This window comes from Armigeres subalbatus, chromosome 3 (assembly GCF_024139115.2).
Source record: "Armigeres subalbatus isolate Guangzhou_Male chromosome 3, GZ_Asu_2, whole genome shotgun sequence".
Classification (NCBI taxonomy): Eukaryota; Metazoa; Arthropoda; class Insecta; order Diptera; family Culicidae; genus Armigeres; species Armigeres subalbatus.
The window spans coordinates 35,463,348-35,482,871 of NC_085141.1; the positions used below are offsets into that span (position 1 = coordinate 35,463,348).

The following is a 19,524-nucleotide window of genomic DNA, read 5'->3' on the forward strand; positions in this document are numbered from 1 at the left end:
CGATCTTTTGTATCGCGATCGAGGTGATCGGAACTCGCGTGGCTGCGACCGATAGATCTATGCCATAAAGCTGATTATAGATGCTGTTCAATGAGAAACTTTTATGTATTGATGACTTGATGATGACTTCGAATCGCTCAAGACCGGAGGAGACAGCACAAGCGGTGTGAACGGTGTGACTAGGTGGCCGAGGATGAAGCATTGTAAGGGGCAGGTTTGGAAGTTAGGACACTCAATGGGGCGATGAAAGAGGTTATTCCCGGTTGAAAGTGGCATTCAGGCTGATATAAAAAAAACAGTGTCAAGCGTCGTAGTTCGATACAGCCGTGAAACCTTCTCCGGAAAGGTGGGCTTCGATATAGGACCATTTTTATTTCACGCTGCATAATCTCCACATTTTACATCGTTCAAGATAATTTTTCGCTTCCAGATTCCATCGAATAACAAATCTAAAAAAAAAAGAAAATTTTAAAATTATTTTCGTATATATTTATCATAATAAATAATAAATTGTATATACAATAATTCTATAACTCTAATACATATAATAATAATAATAATAATAATAATATATGGGAATGAAAGCACACCCAAATATGGAGTTACGCTCAAGAAGAATACCACCCATGCGATTGCCCGAGGAGGGAGCCCCTACTGGAGCTGGTCCTGGAACGGGGGACAGAGCGAGCGGCCAGCGGCTAGAGGAAGGAGAGGTGCAACAGCGACCCTCTAGTCATCGGGCTCAGCCCGTGCCGACAAGGCAAAACAGAAACGGCAGCAGAAGAAATGAGATCACCAAGGCAATGCTGCACCTGCTAATGTTGCTGTGGTTGATCGACGTCAATCACTCACGTTAGCGGGCCGCCGACGGCAACGGATCATGTGGACAAGGGAGATGAATCAGTACGTGATCCGTAGCTACTACGTTTGCACCAGGATGGAGACGGATATGTCCGGCAGACCGGCGATGCTGGAGATGTTCAATGAGAGGTTCCCTCGGTTTGCACCCCAGCTTGACCAGAACAAGTTGTACACACGCCAGAGAGCTATTATGTCACATAATATGCTGACTCCAGAAGACGTAGAGTACATCAAGCGGGATCGAGCGATACGTCGAGAAGGAGTTCTGTTGGGTTGGATGCATCAATCGCAAGTAACCGTCGCGATTCGATTGCACCCGCCGCTCCAGGACCAACAGTGGAATTGCAACGACAGCAATTGAAGGACGAACCAGCTAATCATATGGGCACAGCAGTTACACAGTTCCGTGGGACAGACCCTATGTCCCGACACCGGATACCCAAGTTGCAGTACTCCTATCGGTTCACGAGTACAGTAAGCATTCTTAACCAGGATATTTTGCCACAGTACTTGGAAACCGTGGAGAACCTTGAGGAGCTGCAATTTATCGTGTATTCGGCTACAGTGGCTGTTGTAAGAACGTTGGGATTGCGAACGCGCCCACAAGGTGAGAGTGATGGACGCGCACGCTCCAAAGCATGAAAACCCGCGTGGATGCGACGTCTGGAGACCCGCATCGCCACACTGCGGTCAAAGGTTGGTCGATTAACACAGTACAAGCAGGGGAATCGATCAACCAGGCTAGTTCGGAATGTTGCTGAAATTGTGAAACCCACAGAACTCCGTGATCTCAATGAGGCGAACATAACTGAGATCCTCGACACCCATGTACAGCGGTTGAGTGCTCTTGCTAAACGACTGCGACGTTATGGAGAATGTTCGAAGAGGAAGGAGCAAAATCGAATGTACAACATCAACGAAATGGAGTTCTACAACCACATCCGAAACGACAAAGCCGACTTTGGCGAGGGCCTTCCGGAGATTGGAGAAGTCACGCAGTTTTGGTCCAATCTATGGGAGAACCCCGTCATACACAACGGCGATGGGGTGTGGATGGTAGAAGAAGAGCAATATTGTGGTGGAATTGGAGACATGACCGCTATCAACGTGACCGCCCAAGACATACGTGAGGCTACTCGGTATACCAGGAATTGGGCTGCACCAGGACCCGATTTTGTGCATAATTTCTGGTATAAAAAACTCACAACAGTCCACAGGCGGATGGCGGAATGCTTCAACACTAGATAACCCCGGGCAGCTACCGGAATTCATCACTAGGGGTGTCACTTATCTTCTGCCGAAGGATCGGAACACTTTGAACCCAGCCAAGTACAGACCAATAACGTGCCTTTCGAGTCTGTACAAAGTACTTTCATCGGTAATAGCGAGGAGGGTGCAGAACCATTGCGACGTCAACAACCTGATGAGCGAGGAACAAAAAGATTGTCGACGTATTACATGAGGCTGCAAGGATCAGGTCATCATTGATGCAGTCGTTGATGGGCAGGCCACCCACAAGCAAAGAAACCTGAGCATGGCGTATATCGACTATAAAAAGGCATACGACTCAGTACCTCACTCGTACCTTCTTAAGGTACTGCAGTTGTATAAGATAGACGGTAACGTCATCAGGCTAATGCAGCACGCTATGGGGATGTGGAGCACATCCCTACACATTACCGACGGAGAAAAGGTGGTACGGTCCCGGATTTCAGCATCAGGAGGGGCATATTCCAAGGCGATACCTTTAGTCCTCTATGGTTTTGCCTTGCCATGAACCCTCTTAGCAGAGCACTCGACCAACACAACTATGGCTATCATTTGAAGAGTGGGGAAAGGAGTACAAACATTACCCACACGCCACACCTTCTTTATGGACGACTTGAAGCAGCACCAATTTCTGCGGCTTGTAACGGTATTCAGCAACGACATCCGGATGGAGTTTGGTATCGATAAATGTCGATCCATACATCTACACCGGGGTCACCTGGTGGATGCCGACAGTTTCCGCGTCAACGAACAGGAGGAGATTCGAAACATGGTTGAAGGCGAAACGTACAAGTTCCTAGGTTTCCTCCAACTGAAAGGAATTCGCCATACGACGATCAAGAAGGAGCTGCAGGAAAAGTTCTTGCATCGTGTCAACGGTATTTTGAAGAGCCTCTTGTCGGCCGGCAACAAGGTGAAGGCGATAAACACGTTTGCTGTGCCCTTGTTGACATACAGTTTCGGGGTGGTGAAGTGGACCAAGACTGACTTGGAGGCGTTAGAACGAGCAGTACGAGTGGCGTTCACTAAGCAACGCATACGCCATCCAAAATCGTCCATTGAGAGTCACCCTGCCACGTACAGTAGGAGGAAGAGGCGTCACCGATATACAAACACTATGTGTTTCCCAGATCCAGCAGTTGCGAAGATACTTCGTGGAAAGCCAGAACCGCCACGAAATCTATCGCGCTGTGTGTGAAGTTGACCACGGATTCAATGCCCTGCATCTGGCGCAGGAGGACTTCTTCTTCTTCTTCTAATTGGCATGACATCCCCACACTGGGACAGAGCCGCCTCGCAGCTTAGTGTTCATTAATCACTTCCACAGTTATTAACTGCAAGGTTTCTAAGCCAAGTTACCATTTTTGCATTCGTATATCATGAGGCTAACACGATGATACTTCTATGCCCAGAGAAGTCGAGACAATTTCCAATCCGAAAATTGCCTAGACCGGCACCGGGAATAGAACTCAGCCACCCTCAGCATGGTCTTGCTTTGTAGCTGCGCGTCTTACCGCACGGCTAATGAGGGCCTCCAGGGCCTCCAGGCGCAGGAGGACTATCAGCTGAATTGCGACATCAAATCTGTCGACGAGATGATCGCATCGTGGAAGCAGAAGGAGTTGCATGGGACGCACCCCCATCAACTGGAGCTGGAATATATCGACAAAGCGGCGTCGAATATGTGGCTGGTGCGGGGTGAACTATTCTCGGAAACAGAAGGATTCATGGTAGCCATTCAGGACCGGGTAATTGCGACGAAGAACTATCGGCACTATATATTGCACGAAAACGTGGAGGACCGCTGCAGGAAGTGCAATTCAGTAGGAGAGACGATCGAACATATCGTGTCCGGGTGTTCAGCCTATCTCGGTCGTCATAACGAAGTAGCCAAGATTGTGCACCAGCTTGCTTTAAAGCACAACTTGGTTAACCAGTTTGTCGCCTACTACAAATATGTGCCTGTCCCGGTTCTGGAAAATAGTTTCGTGAAGCTGTACTGGGATCGCGAGATCATAACCGATGTCCTCATTCGTGCCAATCGGCCCGATATTGTGGTCTACGACAAAAGGATGAAGCGGGTAACCCTCATCGACATTGCTGTACCGCTAGACCATAATGTCCAAACAACATTCTCCAACAAGATAACGAAGTACCACGACTTGGCGGAGGAGTTGAAGCAGATGTGGCACCTGGAGGACGTGCGTATAATTCCGGTTGTTATCTCAGCAACCGGAATCGTCCCGAAATCTCTTCTGAGATCCTTAGGAGAGCTGGAACTATCTCATAACCTCCATAGCATCCAAAAGACAGTGGTTCTTGGAACTTGCAGCATCATAAGAAGATTCTTGAGCCACCATAACTAATACATCCGGTGCAAACGTTTATTATAGGATTTTAAGTCAACCGGCGAATGAGATCCACAGATCCTAATCCTGAATAGGCTATAACACTACAACAATTAAGCCTCCCAACAACAGTCGTATCGCTATTTTCAAAACGGTAAATTATCTCAGCCGATAGAGAACCGATTTGAACAATTTTGGGACTCACAAATTTTCCCGTCCTTCAAGATTTGTCTGAGATGTTTGTTTTTGTTTTTTGTGGACTTCAAAACTTTGGAGAGTCGTGGTTTTCATACAAATTGCGTGTGCATGCTAATATTAAAAAGATATTTTGGAATCCGTAAGATATAGAAAGTTGACGTCTTCTACAAATACTGTCGCAAATCATATTATTTCGGAACTCGTCCGCTTGGCGGCGCTAGTGTATATGGGAATACTTCCCAGTCAACACAAAATCGTATATTATGCAGCTTAACACGCTAAAGGGGAGGCGATATACGTACATATTGTATGGGATAGTACCTATACCCGAGCAGGAGGAATTACCTCAATAATACCTAATTCTGTTATTTGAACCATACTTGATTATAAACCAGCCTTGCACAAGAGGTAAAATACCTAAAAATAATACCAAAAATTAATGGGCACAATACTTCAGGCATAACATACTTTGTTATTAGTAATAATGCAATTAGCATAATGCTACGTTTTGACAGGGCAAGTGAATTGAACAACTCAGTTGAATTCAATTGACCTGCCATTGACTTTTCGTTCAAGTCAATTGAATGAAGGTGTTTACACACAGCAAAAAATAATGTAATATCCATCGACGTAATCGAAGCAATGTAACAAAAAATCGATGTATCATCAGAATTTGCATGCATATTAACATCCATTTCGATGTAATATTACATCAGCTGCAAATCGCACAGGAACGAGATTCATCAAGTTCCATTACGTTGCAGCTGTGTAATATTCAAACGTTGAAACGGTAAATATTAAGCAGCATCAGATGCAACCAGTTGGTTCTAAATAGTTTGTGTGATATTACACAAATTTAGTGTAATATTGTATTTGATGTTGCTATAATTTTCAATCTAGCAACACTTCTCACTTTTCGTTTGCCGTGTCATCGATGAGAACCGGCCACCATATTGTACTTCCAGTTGAAAACCGAAGTGAGCTCCCGCGACAATTGAGTTTTCTCCCGTTTCCTTTTGTCGCAACTACGTCGCGACCAGTGCGCATCATGGCGCACGGCGGTGGCATAGATGCGCACTAGTCGCGATGCAGTTGCGACATCAGGAAATAAGGAAAAACTCAATCGTCGCGAGAGCTCACTTCGGTTTTCAACTGGAAGCACAATATTTGTTTTGCCTCAAAGTAAAAATTGTTACGATTTAATCATCGAAATAAAAAACACTATTTAAATAGTGTCTTTAATTAAAATGTCCAACGAAACACTGCAAAATTAGTTTGTTTATTGTAGTGCTTCATTTTCGTATAAAGCTTTTGCGGTTTTTTTTTCTGAAAATTGGTAAGTAATTGAGAATTTTGTATTTGACACTGTTTTCAGCAATACATCAAGTTTCTTCCGTAGATCAAAATCGCAAAGCGAGCTCTCGCCGCTGGAAACTCGTCATGTTCACGGATGTATGTATCGCCGCCGGGTTTCGAAAGCATCACTCCGTGACAGAGCATCTATCATTTGGCTATGGAAACGGCCGCCAACCGTCACACTGGCCGGAGTGTCGTAGTGGGATACATTTCCGACGGCCGTATCGGTGGCGTGACTATCCTGAGACCAATTGGCTCGATTGTATTCGGTTGTGTGTCGTTCCACCCAGGAGAAAATGATGCAATTCTTCAACCTGCACCTGTCCGGATTAGACCAAGCAGCTACAACCCGTTGATAGCCTGTCAGATGAATTTCGTTTTTCTGGGGTTCAGTTTGATTGATGAAACCCAAGCAATGGCATTCATTAGCACTAGTTTTGCAGAAACGGTGCGATTATTAATGATCATCCGTACACAATCGTCATTAACCAAATCAGTGGAATGTGGATCTGGTAAGTACAGTTTTAGAGAAGAGAGTTGTTTAAGTATACTAAAAATGGGATTATTCTTATAGTTTTGATAGTTCTTGTTTATAAAGGTAGCCTCACGCTTCAGGAATATTTTCCGCGGAATTTTCTCATGTTTTTTGCTACATATGCGATGTTTTCGGGATTTGGGCAAGGAAAATCGAAATCCCCGCCCCATTCAAAATGATCGGGGACCAACATCCGGTGGAAAATTTTACCGAGGTATGAGACTACCTAAAATCCTTATTTACTGAACCCAGTTGAAAACCGGAATGAGTGACTAGCAAAGTTGGTTTTTCCTTTTAATCCGTATTTATACGCAAAACTTAACTTCGGAAGTGGTGCGCTGCTTTCGTTTTGCAAAGCGCTATACAGCGCACCACTTCCGAAGTTAGTTTCTTTCGGATTCGGATTAGGATTCTGAAAAAATCCAATTTCGCTAGTCGCCCATTCTGGTTTTCAACTAGATTTATTATACAAGGACTTAAGGTAGCTCAAATCTCGGAAAATTTTTCCGCCGGGTCTTGGTCTCCATGCACTGGATTGAGTGTACATATATTTATAAAATAAATATGCTTATATACGGGTCTTTTCATAAAATTTATTCATATCTTTTTTCTCCAGAACCGGAACTTGGTTTTATTACGCAAACAGACACCTCGGAAGATATTATTCAATAATAAAGAATGATATGATGGATAATCCGCACGTTGCCTTATATTTCGGAATGCTTAAACAGTAAGTTGAGTTTTTTAAAATTATTTTTCTTGATTATGATTGATATGTCAGGTTAGATAACGATTTTTGTGCGGCTGTTTTGGGCGACTTTTGGGGCCGATGCTCACGTTGAGTTTTTCAAGCTCCATGCACGCCGCGTATACGAGTGCATTACTCTATTTGATGCTGGGTACCTTGCGTGGACGCGGCGTGCACGCACTTAAAAAATCGCTTCGTGGGCATCGTCCGTTAGGTATCCACCAAACAAACGCGACGTGACTATCGCCGTCACTTGGTGACTGCGTTTTTGTCGCCGCGCCGTTAGAAAGGAAGCGTGCGTATAAATGAAACATTCCATACGATAGTGTCGCGGGGATAAAATCGCTTAGGTTTGGGGGAGTCTCTAGGTTTCACAGTCTGCTTTTTTAGATTTAGACATCATAATTTTGTTTTCAGCTCGATCTATCGCTTTAAAAGTAATTGCTGTTTAATGAATTTATAATATAGGTTAAAGAATAAATAATTATGTATTTATTTAATTTTAGCACGGGAACAGGTTGTTGAAACATTATCTTCCGGATGCTTCAATATTCAGCCACTGTGTGCTGGCGTTACTTGAATAGTTTCTCATCGGTGAACGAAATCGATCAGGTTCTTTTTGGGTGATGCAAGAAGGACAAGCTATTCCTGCTACCGGTACCGCACTCTGAACTGGTGGTTATCTTTTGATCACTTTGCTTGTGAAACTGAATATCAAAGGTGTGTAAAGTAAGAAATATTTTAAATTATAATAATTAGGTTATAAGCTAGCAATGTGAACTGACTTATTGCAATTTGTATTTTTTGACACTATAGCCGGTTAGTGAATTCACTTTGTATTCACTTTTAACTTTAAGGATTCCGAGAGTATAAGGAGAGACCTGAATGGAATCCTTTGGAATTCCGTTATGAACTCTGGGATTCTGAAATGAATCGTTATGATATTCCGAAAAGAAGCTTTGAGATCTCTAAAAGAATTCTTTTTGGATTCTGAAAGGCATCGGTTTAAGATTCCCAAAGTAATCATTTTGGGCTTCTGAAATGAATCATTTAAGGATTCCAAAAGGAATACATTTACGATTCCGAAAAGAATTTATTTGAAAAGTATTTTTTTTGCGAAAGGGATCTGGGACTGAAAAACAAACCTTTTTGGATTCCTCATTGAATGCTTTCTGGATTCCTGAAGAAATACTTTTGTGATTCTAGAAGGATTTTTTTGGTCTTTATTTTTGTGATTTTTTATTTTATTTGATAAATAAGTTCATCACCACATCTTAAAAGTTCATCATCACATCTTAAAAGAATTCTTCCGGAGTTCCGGGTTCCGGAGAAATACCTTTGGGATTCTCGAAAGAATTCTTTCGGGATTCTGACGGGAATCATTTTGACATTCCGACTAAAATCCTTTTGGGATTTCGATGAGAATTCTTACGGAATTCTGACGGGAATCCTTTTGGGATTCCGACCTCGATTCCGACGGGAATCCTTTTGGCATTCCAGCGAGAATCCTTTTGGGATTCCGACGGGAATCCTTTCGGGATTCCGACGGGAATCCTTTCGGGATTCCGACGAGAATCCTTTCGGGATTCCGACGAGAATCCTTTCAGGATTCTGACGTGAATCCTTTCGGGATTCCGACGGCAATCCTTTCAGGATTCTGACGTGAATCCTTTCGGGATTCCGACGGCAATCCTTTCGGGATTCCGACGGGAATCCTTTTGGGATTCTGACGGGAATCCTTTCGGGATTCTGACGGGAATCTTTTCGGGATTCCGACGAGAATCCTTTCGGGATTCAGACGGGAATCCTTTCGGGGTTCCGACGGGAGTCCTTTCGGGATTCCGACGGGAATCCTTTCGGGATTCCGACGGGAATCCTTTCGGGATTCCGACGGGAATCCTTTCGGGATCCCGACGAGAATACTCTTGAGATTTCGACGAGAATCCTCTCGGGATTTCAACGCGATTACTTTCGGGATTCCGATGGAAATCCTTTCGGGATTCTGACGGGAATCCTTTCAAGATTCCGACGGGAATCCTTTCGGAATTCCGACGGGAATCCTTCGGGATTCCGACGGGAATCCTTTCAGGATTCCGACGGAATCCTTTCGGGATTCCGACAGGAATACTTTCGAGATTCCAACGGGAATCCTTTCGGGATTCCGACGGAATCCTTTCGGGATTCCAACGGAAATCCTTTCGGGATTCCGACGGAAATCCTTTCGGGATTCTAACGGAATCCTTTCGAGATTCCAACGGAATCCTTTCAAGATTCCAACGGAATCCTTTCGAGATTCCAACGGAATCCTCTCGGGATTCCAACGGAATCCTCTCGGGATTCCAACGGAATCCTTTCGGGATTCCAACGGAATCCTTTCGGGATTCCAACGGGAATCCTTTCAGGATTCCGACGGAATCCTTTCGGGATTCCGACGGAATCCTTTCGGGATTCCGACGGGAATCCTTTCAGGATTCCGACGGGAATCCTTTCCGGGATTCCGACGGGAATCCTTTCGGGATTCCGACGGGAATCCTTTCGGGATTCCGACGGGAATCCTTTCGGGATTCCGACGGGAATCCTTTCGGGATTCCGACGGGAATCCTTTCGGGATTCCGACGGGAATCCTTTCGGGATTCCGACGGGAATCCTTTCGGGATTCCGACGAGAATCTTTTCAGGATTCCGACGGGAATTCTTTCGGGATTCCGATGGGAATCCTTTCGGGATTTCGACGGGAATCTATTCGGGATTCCGACGGGAATCCTTTCGGGATTCCGACGAGAATCCTTTCGAGATTCCGACGGGAATCCTTTCGGGATTCCGATGGAATCCTTTTGGAATTCGGAATCTATTCGGGATTCCGACGGGAATCCTTTCGAGATTCCGATGGGAATCTATTCGGGATTCCAACGGGAATCCTTTCGGGATTCCGACGGGAATCCTTTCGGGATTCCGACGGGAATCCTTTCGGGATTCCGACGAGAATCTTTTCAGGATTCCGACGGGAATTCTTTCGGGATTCCGACGGGAATCCTTTCGGGATTCCGACGGGAATCTATTCGGGATTCCGACGGGAATCCTTTCGGGATTCCGACGGGAATCCTTTCGGGATTCCGACGGGAATCCTTTCGGGATTCCACCGAGAATCCTTTCGGGATTCCAACGGGAATCCTTTCGGAATCCTTCCAATATTCCGACGGAAATCGTTTCAAGATTCTGTTGGAATTCTTCCGGGATTCCGACGGGAACCCTTTCAGGATTCGGACGGGAACCCTTTCGGGATTCCGACAGGAAACTTTAGGATTCCCGAAAAAAACCACGAAGCAAAACCTATTTTTCCGAAGAAAACCTTCAGAAATCCCAAAAAAAAAAATCCAGAGGAATCCCAGAAGGATTTCCTTAAAAATTCCTGATGTTTTTGCTCAGGAGTCCAAGAAAAATTATCTCAGGAATCACAAAAAGATTGCTTTCGTATTACCAGCAGCATTTCTTCGGGTATCCAGAAGGATTATCTCAGGAATCCCAGGGGGATTCCCTCAGGAAAAAAAAATTCTAAGGAACCTAAGATGGAATCGTTTGGGAATCCTATAAGTATTTACTCAGGAGTTCCAGAAAGATTCCCTCAGGAATCCCAAGAAATCAATATCTCAGAAATCCCAAAAAAATACCAAAAGGAATCTCGTAGGAATCCTAAAAGTATACTCTCAGGACTCCCAGAAGGATTCTCTCAGGAATCCCAGAAGGATTTTCTTAGGAATCACAGAAGTATGTCCTCAGGTATCTTGAAAAAATTATCTCAGAAGGAATCCGAGAAGGATTCCTCACGAATTCCAGATGGATTCTCTCAGGAATCACAGAAGTAATCGCGAAGGAATCTTAGAAGTATACTCTCTGCCGAGCTCTCTGCACTCCCTCAAGAATCCCAGAAGGATCTTCTCACGAATTCCGGAAGATTTCTCTCAAGAATCCCAGAACGTTTTTCTCAGAAATCCCAGAAGGATTTGCTCAGGAATCTTGAAATGATTTTCTAAGTAATCCCAAAAAGATTTTTTCATGAATCCTAGCAGGATTCCCTCACGAATTCCAGAAGGATTTTCTCAGGAATCCCAGAACGATTTCCTCACGAAAATATTATCAAAGGAATCCCAGAAGGATTCTTTCAGAAATCCCAGAAGGATCCCCTCACGAATTCCAGAAGGTTTCTCTTAGGATTCCCAGAAGGATTTCCTCAGGAATACCAGAAGTATACTTTCAGGATTCCCAAAAAGATTGTTTCAGTAATCCCAGAAGTATTTTCTCAGGAATCTCGAAAAGATTATCTTAGAAAACCCAAAAGGATTTCCTCAGGAATACCATAAATATCCCCCACGAATTTCAGAAGATTTCTCTCAAGATTCCCAGAAGGATTTAATCAGGAATACCAGAACGATTTTCTCAGGAATCCCACAAGGATTTGCTCAGGAATCTTGAAATGATTTTCTGAGGAATCCCAAAGGGATTTTTTCATGAATCCTAGCAGGATTCCCTCACGAATTCCAGAAGGATTTTCTCAGGAATCCCAGAACTATTTCCTCACGAAAATATCATCGAAGGAATCCCAGAAGGATCCCCTCACGAATTCCAGAAGGATTCTCTCAGGATTCCCAGAAGGATTTTCTTCAGGAATCTCGAAAAGATTATCTAAGGAATCCCATAAGGATTTCCTCAGGAATGCCAGAAGGATTTTCTCAGGAATCTCAAAAAGGTCATCTAAGGAACCCCAAATCCCAGAAGGATCCCCTCACGAATTCCAAAAGATTTCTCTCAAGATTCCCAGCAGGATTTCCTCATGAATCCCAGAACGATTTTCTCACGAATCCCAGAAGGATTTCCTCAGGAATTTCGGAAAGATTATCTAAGGAACTCCAAATGGATTCTTTCATGAATCCCAGAAAGATCCACTCACGAATTCCAAATGGATTCTCTCAGGATTCCCAGAAGGATTTTTTCAGAAATCTCGGGAAGGTTATCTAAGGAACCCCAAAACGATTTTTTAATGAATCTCAGAAGGATTCCCTCACGATATCCAGAAGGATTTTCTCAGGAATCTCAGAACGATTTCCTCACGAAAAGATTATCAAAGGAATCCCAGAAGGATTCTTTCAAGAATCCCAGAAGGATCCCCTCACGAATTCCAGAAGAATTCTCTCAGGATTCCTAGAAGGATTTTCTTCAGGAATCTCGAAAAGATTATCTAAGGAATCCCATAAGGATTTCCTCCGGAATGCCAGAAGGATTTTCTCAGGAATCTCGAAAAGGTCATCTAAGGAACCCCAAAAGGTTTTATTCATAAATCCCAGAGGATCCCCTCACGAATTCCAGAATATTTCTCTCAAGATTCCCAGAAGGATTTCCTCAGGAATCCCAGAACGATTTTCTCACGAATCCAAGAAGGATTTCCTCAGGAATTTCGGAAAGATTATCTAAGGAACTCCAAATGGATTCTTTCATGAATCCCAGAAAGATCCACTCACGTATTCCAGATGGATTCTCTCAGGATTCCCAGAAGGATTTTTTCAGAAATCTCGGGAAGGTTATCTAAGGAACCCCGAAACGATTTTTTCATGAATTTCAGAAGGATTCCCTCACGATTTCCAGAAGGATTTTCTCAGGAATCCCAGAACGATTTCCTCACGAAAAGATTATCAAAGGAATCCCAGAAGGATTCTTTCAAGAATCCCAGAAGGATCCCCTCACGAATTCCAGAAGGATTCTCTCAGGATTCCCAGAAGGATTTCCTCATGAATCCCAGAAATATCCCCCATGAATTCCAGACGATTTCTCTCAAGATTCCCAGAAGGATTTCCTCAGGAATACTAGAACGATATTCTCAGGAATCCCACAAGGATTTGCTCAGGGATCTTGAAAAGATTATCTAAGGAACCCCAAAAGGATTCTTTCATGAATCCCAGAAGAATCCCCTCACGAATTCCAGAAAATTTCTCTCAAGATTCCCAGAAGAATTTCCGCAGGAATCCCAGAACGATTTTCTCAGGAATCCCATAAGGATTTGCTCAGGAATCTTGAAAAGATTAACTAAGGAATCCTAAATGGGTTTTTTCAGGAACCCTAGAAGGATTCTCAAGAATTTTTAAAGGAATTTCTCAGGAATCGCGTAGGAATATTAGAAGTATACCCTGTGGATTCCCTCAGGAATCTCAGAAGGATTTCCTCAGGAATCTCGGAAAGATTATCTAAGGAACCCCAAGAGGATTCATTCAGGAATCCCAGAAGGATTCCCTCACGAATACCAGAAGAATTATCTCAAGATTCCCAGAAGGATTTTCTCATGAATCCCAGAACGGTTTTCTCAGGAATCCCAGAAGAATTTGCTCAGAAAGAAAAGATTTTCTAAGGAATCCCAAAAGGATTTTTCCATGAATTCTAGAAGGATTTTTCCATGAATTCTAGAAGGATCTCCTCACGAATTCCAGAAGGATTCTCTCATGAATCTCAAAAGGAATCGCGTAAGCATCATAAAAGTATACTCTCAGGATTCCTTCAGGAATCTCAGAAGGATTTCCTCAGGAATCACGGAAAGATTATCTAAGGAACTCCAAAGGGATTCTTTCATGAATCCCAGAAGGATCCCCTAACGAATTCCAGAACGATTCTATCAGAAATCCCAAAAGGATTCCCTAATGAATTCCAAAAGAATTCTCTCAAGATTCCCAGAAGAATTTCCTCAGGAATCCCAGATCGATTTTCTCAGGAATCTCAGAAGGATTTCCTCAGGAATCTCTGTAAAGGAATCGCGTAGGAATCCTAGAAGTATACTCTCAGGAATCCCAGATGGATTTTCTCAGGAATCTCGAAAAGATTACCTAAGGAACCCCTAAAGGATTTCTTTCAGGAATCCCATAAGGATACTAACGATTTTCTCAGGAATCATAGAAGGATTTCCTCAGGAATCTTGAAAAGATTATCTAAGGGATCCCAGAAGTTTTTTTTTATGAATCCTAGAAGGATCCCCTCACGAATTCCAGAAGGATCCCCTCACGAATTCTAAGAAAGATGATCCAAGGAACCCCAAAACGATACTGTCAGAAATATCGGAAGGATTCCCTCACGAATTCCAGAAAGATTTTCCCAGGAATCCCAGAAGAGTTTTCTCAGAAATCTCGAAAAGATTATCAAAGGAATCTCAGAAGAATTCTTTCAGGAATCCCAGAAGGATCCCCTCACAAATTCCAGAAGGATTCTCTAAGGATTCCTAGAAGGATTCTCTCATGAATCTCAGAAGGAATCGCGTAGCAATCTTAGAAGTATACTTTCAGCATTCCCAGAAAGATTTCCTCAGGAATCATAGAAGGATGTTTTCATGATCCCAGAAGGATTTCCTCAGGAAGAAATCTAAGGCATCCCAGAAGAATTTTCAGGAATCTCAGAAAGAATCGCGTTGGAATGTTAGAAGTATTCTCTCTGGATTCCCTCATGAATCCCAGAAGGATTTCCTCAGGAATCTTGAAAACATTACCAAAGGAACCCCAAAAGGATTTTTTTCAGGAATCCCAGAAGGATTTCCTCAGGAATCCTAGAAAGAATCCTTCGGATTCTTATGAAGATTCCATTCAAAATTCAAAAAAATACCTTCCGTACAAGGATTCATTAGGTTTAGAAAGATTCCATTCCGAAATCCAAGAGAATTTGTTCCGGAATGCCTGTAAGATTTCCTTCGTATTCAATGGATTTTCTTCAGAATCTAAAAAATCGCTTCGGAACTAACCTAATGCAATAATGAACCGTACCAGATTACTGATATATCTATAGATTTTCTTCCGGATTTCATGAAGTTTTTTTTCATTCCCATGTTGGTTCCATTCGGAATCTAACAATTTCAAACGTAGTTTGCGCTAGGAGGTTTCACATCGAAATACCAAAAATTCGCCTAGCGCCTAAAGAAGTACACCTAATCATCTCGGAACATGGCTCCTACTGGATCCAGATTTTTCTATACCAATTCCTTTGTCGGTCATGTGCATAGAACTGCTAAACATGTTTTACTCATTATTTTCAGCGGTTTTGAAGCGGCTACGGATGCGGAAGCCTACCGTACTATTTTGTTCAATATCACTCCGGCGAAGGTAATGGGCTACCATTGGTCTGCAGATCGATACTGGAACCTGGATTCCGAATAATTCATGAAATGCAGTTATAAACAACCTGTTTTCACCATGGCATGCGCAACCTGGACGGCAACGGGATTTAGGGAAAATGCTCTTTGCAGATCTGCGTCAAGATACCGATGTATTGGACATTTATAAATAGATTATAATAAAAGTATTAAATTAGCAAATCCCTAAAAAACTTGATTAGAAATTATTGAAGTAAGGAAACCACGAAAAAACTCCATGAAACAAGTGCTATGTACGTCGCACTATTACGTTCCTTTATTTTACGTCACCTAGATTACATCGAATAATTTTTACATTGGGAAAAATCACATCGATTCTGTTTATTACACAGCAAGCTCTTGAGTACATCGTGCAGTGTAATATTCAACAATCGATGGAATCGACGGGTTGCAGCGATTTCGATGTAATATTCAACAAAAATTTTTGCTGTGCACGTTCAATACGCGTTCAATTTAAGCGACTTGCTCAATTCACTTGAACTGTGTAAATGCAGCATAACGTAAAAACAACGCTTGCGGTACACAGCACAAGCGAGCTTGCAGGAGCGTTCCAGGACCGCGTGCGTGCTGAACGGTTAAGTAAAATCTATCTCGGTCGGAGAAGTGTTTCGAGATCGGTACGAATAGAATTCATCATACCTGAAGGATTCTATTGGGAGACACTGGAGGATTCCATTAGAAATTTCTGGAGGATTTTGTTGGAAATCGCTGGAGGATTCCACTGGAAGTTCCTGAAGAACTTCATTGGGAATCTCTGAAAGATTCCATTGGGAGACCTTGAAGGATTCCATTGGAAATTTCTAGATGCTTCCATTGAGAGTCCCTGAAGTATTCCATTGGGAGTCCTTGGAGGATTCTGTTGGGAATCCCTGGAGCATTTCATAGGAAATTTCTAGAGAATCCCATTGGGAGTCCCATGAAGATTTCATTGGGAGTTACTAGAGGATTCCATTGGGAGTCCCTGGAGGCTCTCATTGAAGTAGAGTAGAGTGGGGCAAGAGTACGCACTTAGTTTTCAATCGATCACGTGGCCCTTATGAAGCAAGCTTCTGCATATCAAATCTGTGTCGATGGTTCATATACTCTTACTTTATGTTACCCAGTGGAAAAAATATTGAAATTATTGAGATTCGTTTTAGTAGAACCCTTATTGCAAGACAAGTGAAAAACGCACTCTTACCCCACCGGTGGGGTAAAAGTGCGCATTGGGTGGGGTAAGAGTACGCATTTATCCAATCATGTGCTTTAAGTATATATTAACACAAATAAGAGTTAATAACATTTAATTGATGTTTAATGAGCATATATTAGGGAATGTTTAAAGATTACGTAACTCTTAAAGGGGGAGGGGGTCATAAAAATGTGCACTTTCATACGAAAAACCATTGTTTTTTATATATACAAAAAACTACAGAGGTAAAAATATATATCAGGTTTCGCGTGGCGTATACAAAGGCATTTTCCTTAAAGAAAGTCCACCAATCACGTAACGTAAAATTTGGCTATTTCATCACCCCTCCCCCTATGTTACACTATTTGTATAAATCCTCTAAAAATATATGGATCGTCACATATCTTGCAACCCCTCCCAGCTAAACGTTGCGTAATTTATGAATGTTTCTTTTGATTAAATGAAATTATCATTTAGATGAAATTGTGTTTTCGTACTATGTTTAGGTGTACAACAAGTCCTAATACAATTTCATTATTTCGCCTCAATGCTTTGTTCGCTAAGTCCTTTCTAATACCGAATTACTTCAACTTATCCTAAAAACTTGTGATAATTTCGAATTCTGTCCCTTTTTCTTAGTTGTGGATCTTTACGCTTTAGAAGAAGTCTTATTTCGACCGGAGATACGGGTTTGACATCATAATTTAAAAATTCATATGCGTACTCTTGCCCCACCGGTTTCTGCGTACTTTTACCCCACAGTCCCAAAAATTATTCAAGTAATGGTTTTGACTTCTTGGAAAACCAACCGGATTGGTGTTCTGTACCATGAAGTACTCTATACAATAGGTTATCGAAATGGTATAATGTTCACCTGATTGAACGTATATATGGTAATGAAATACTAGTTGCGGAAATCCAATTATTTTTAGCAAAATGACCAAAAAGTTATCTAACTCCATATCTCCCTTGTTGTTTATTCAAATCGTTTACAATTACACATAATAATAGTTGGCCAGAATACCTGTCAAACTGATGCAGTGCTGCTAGTTTATCTTTTTTTATTACTTCAAAAAATCGAAAACGTACTCTTACCCCACGCGCCGCACTCTTGCCCCACTCTACTCTAATTGAGGGTGCCACTGAAGGGTTCCATTCGGAATCCCTGAAGAATTTCATTGGGAATACCTGGAGGTTCCTTTGGGAATCCCTGGAGGATCCCATTATGAGTCTCTAGAGGATTTAATTGGGCTGAAGGATTCCATTTGGAATCCCTGAGAAAATTCCCGTAGAACCCCATTGAGAATCACGGAAGGATTCCAATGGGAACCCTTGGAGATTTCCATTGGGAATGCTTGAAAGATTGTTTTGGAAATCCCTGGTGGATCCCATTCAGAGTCCCTGAAGGATTCCATTGGGAATCCCTGGAGAATCTCATTTGGAATTTTTAGAGGGTTCCATTGAGAATACCTGGGATATTTGATTGCGAACTCCATTGGAAAAGAACACAAGATTTCATTGAAGAACACTTCATTCTTTTCAAGTCGGAAATAGCAAAGAATTTCAGTCAGAATCTTGAGTTCCATTCGACATAGCTGGAGAATTTCGACCCGATTCTATTAAAATCCACGGAGAATCCCAGTCTGAATTAATAGGGAAATTGTAGGCCTTCTTTCGGATCTCTGGGAGGCTCTACTCGGAACCACTAGTGGATTCTATTTTGAATCCATGGAGTATTCTATAAAAAAAAACCCAGACGGAATCACTAGGAACTTCAGTTGGAAATCCTGGAGAACTATTTTCGTAATTATTGTAGGATTCTTTTTGGAATCCCGAAGAAATCTATTTGAAATCTCAAGAGGCATTTTGTGAATCGCTTAAGGATTATATTGAAAAAAAAACCCTAAATGACTGTATTTGGAATCAATACCGAGATCAATACAAATTTTCATTTGGAAAGCCCTCAGGATTATGGTTTGATTCTGTAAGGTTCTATTTTAAAACTCAAAAGATTCTTTTCGGTATCACTCCAGAATTGCATTTGGAATCAGTGGAGAATTTGTCATAACTCTTGCTGGATTCCAGTCGGAATCGTTACAGGATTCTATTCGGAATCCCTTGAAAATTAATCCGGGAATCTCGTAAATTCTAATCGGAATCTCCGAAGAATTCCATACCTGGGAATAATTCCATACCTGGTTTGATCAGTGTGCCGCAAAGGTAACCGGATTGACCGATGAATAGATGTTGACCTGTTGCCATTAAATCACTGTCGGCCGCCACCTGTAGACCAGCAAGAAAATTCATATGGCTCTGCTGGAAATTTGTATTCCACGGTCAAGTCGTACGGGTTGGATGACATTTTGCGGTAGAGGTCACCAATTCCGGAACATCATTCAAACTGATAATGAAAAAAAAAAGTTTTTGGGTAAAACCTGCAGGTCATGACATATTTCCAGTTTTTCTTACCTTTCCACTGATGATCGGACCATCCTGACGCAGGACTTTTGTGTCGTACTCTTCCAGAAGCGAATTAATTGTCCTGCCCTGGCAGCCGACGGAACTTCCAGAGCTAGAACGGCATCTGCGGCACACGCGGCACATTGTTTATGTTTGTTTTTTTTATTCAAAAGTCTCGCCACACTGAAAAAAAACATCCTCAAGGCGAAAAAAATATATAAAAAAGATTCATCCCGCCGAATCATTCTGAATCTTTTCGATTTTTTTTTAAATCTTTTGAATGATTCAAACATTGATTCAAGTGTCTTCCCCCCTGGATTTTCGAATGTATTCCTAAAACAGTGTCCGTAGGAATTCCTGTAGAAATTCTTGGAAGATTTTTCATGGGTAATTTCTAAACAATTCT

General features: G+C 42.4%; 1 long non-coding RNA gene across 1 annotated transcript; it reads right to left on the reverse strand.

The window, feature by feature from the left end:
• Nucleotides 1-308: 308 nt before the first annotated feature.
• LOC134219187 (uncharacterized) lies at nucleotides 309-19,285 on the reverse strand. Its single transcript, XR_009981510.1, has 3 exons — nucleotides 19,128-19,285; nucleotides 18,854-19,059; nucleotides 309-449 (listed from the first exon to the last, which is right to left on the reverse strand). It is a non-coding gene; the product is annotated as an uncharacterized LOC134219187 (long non-coding RNA).
• Between the last annotated feature and the right edge of the window lie 239 nt (nucleotides 19,286-19,524).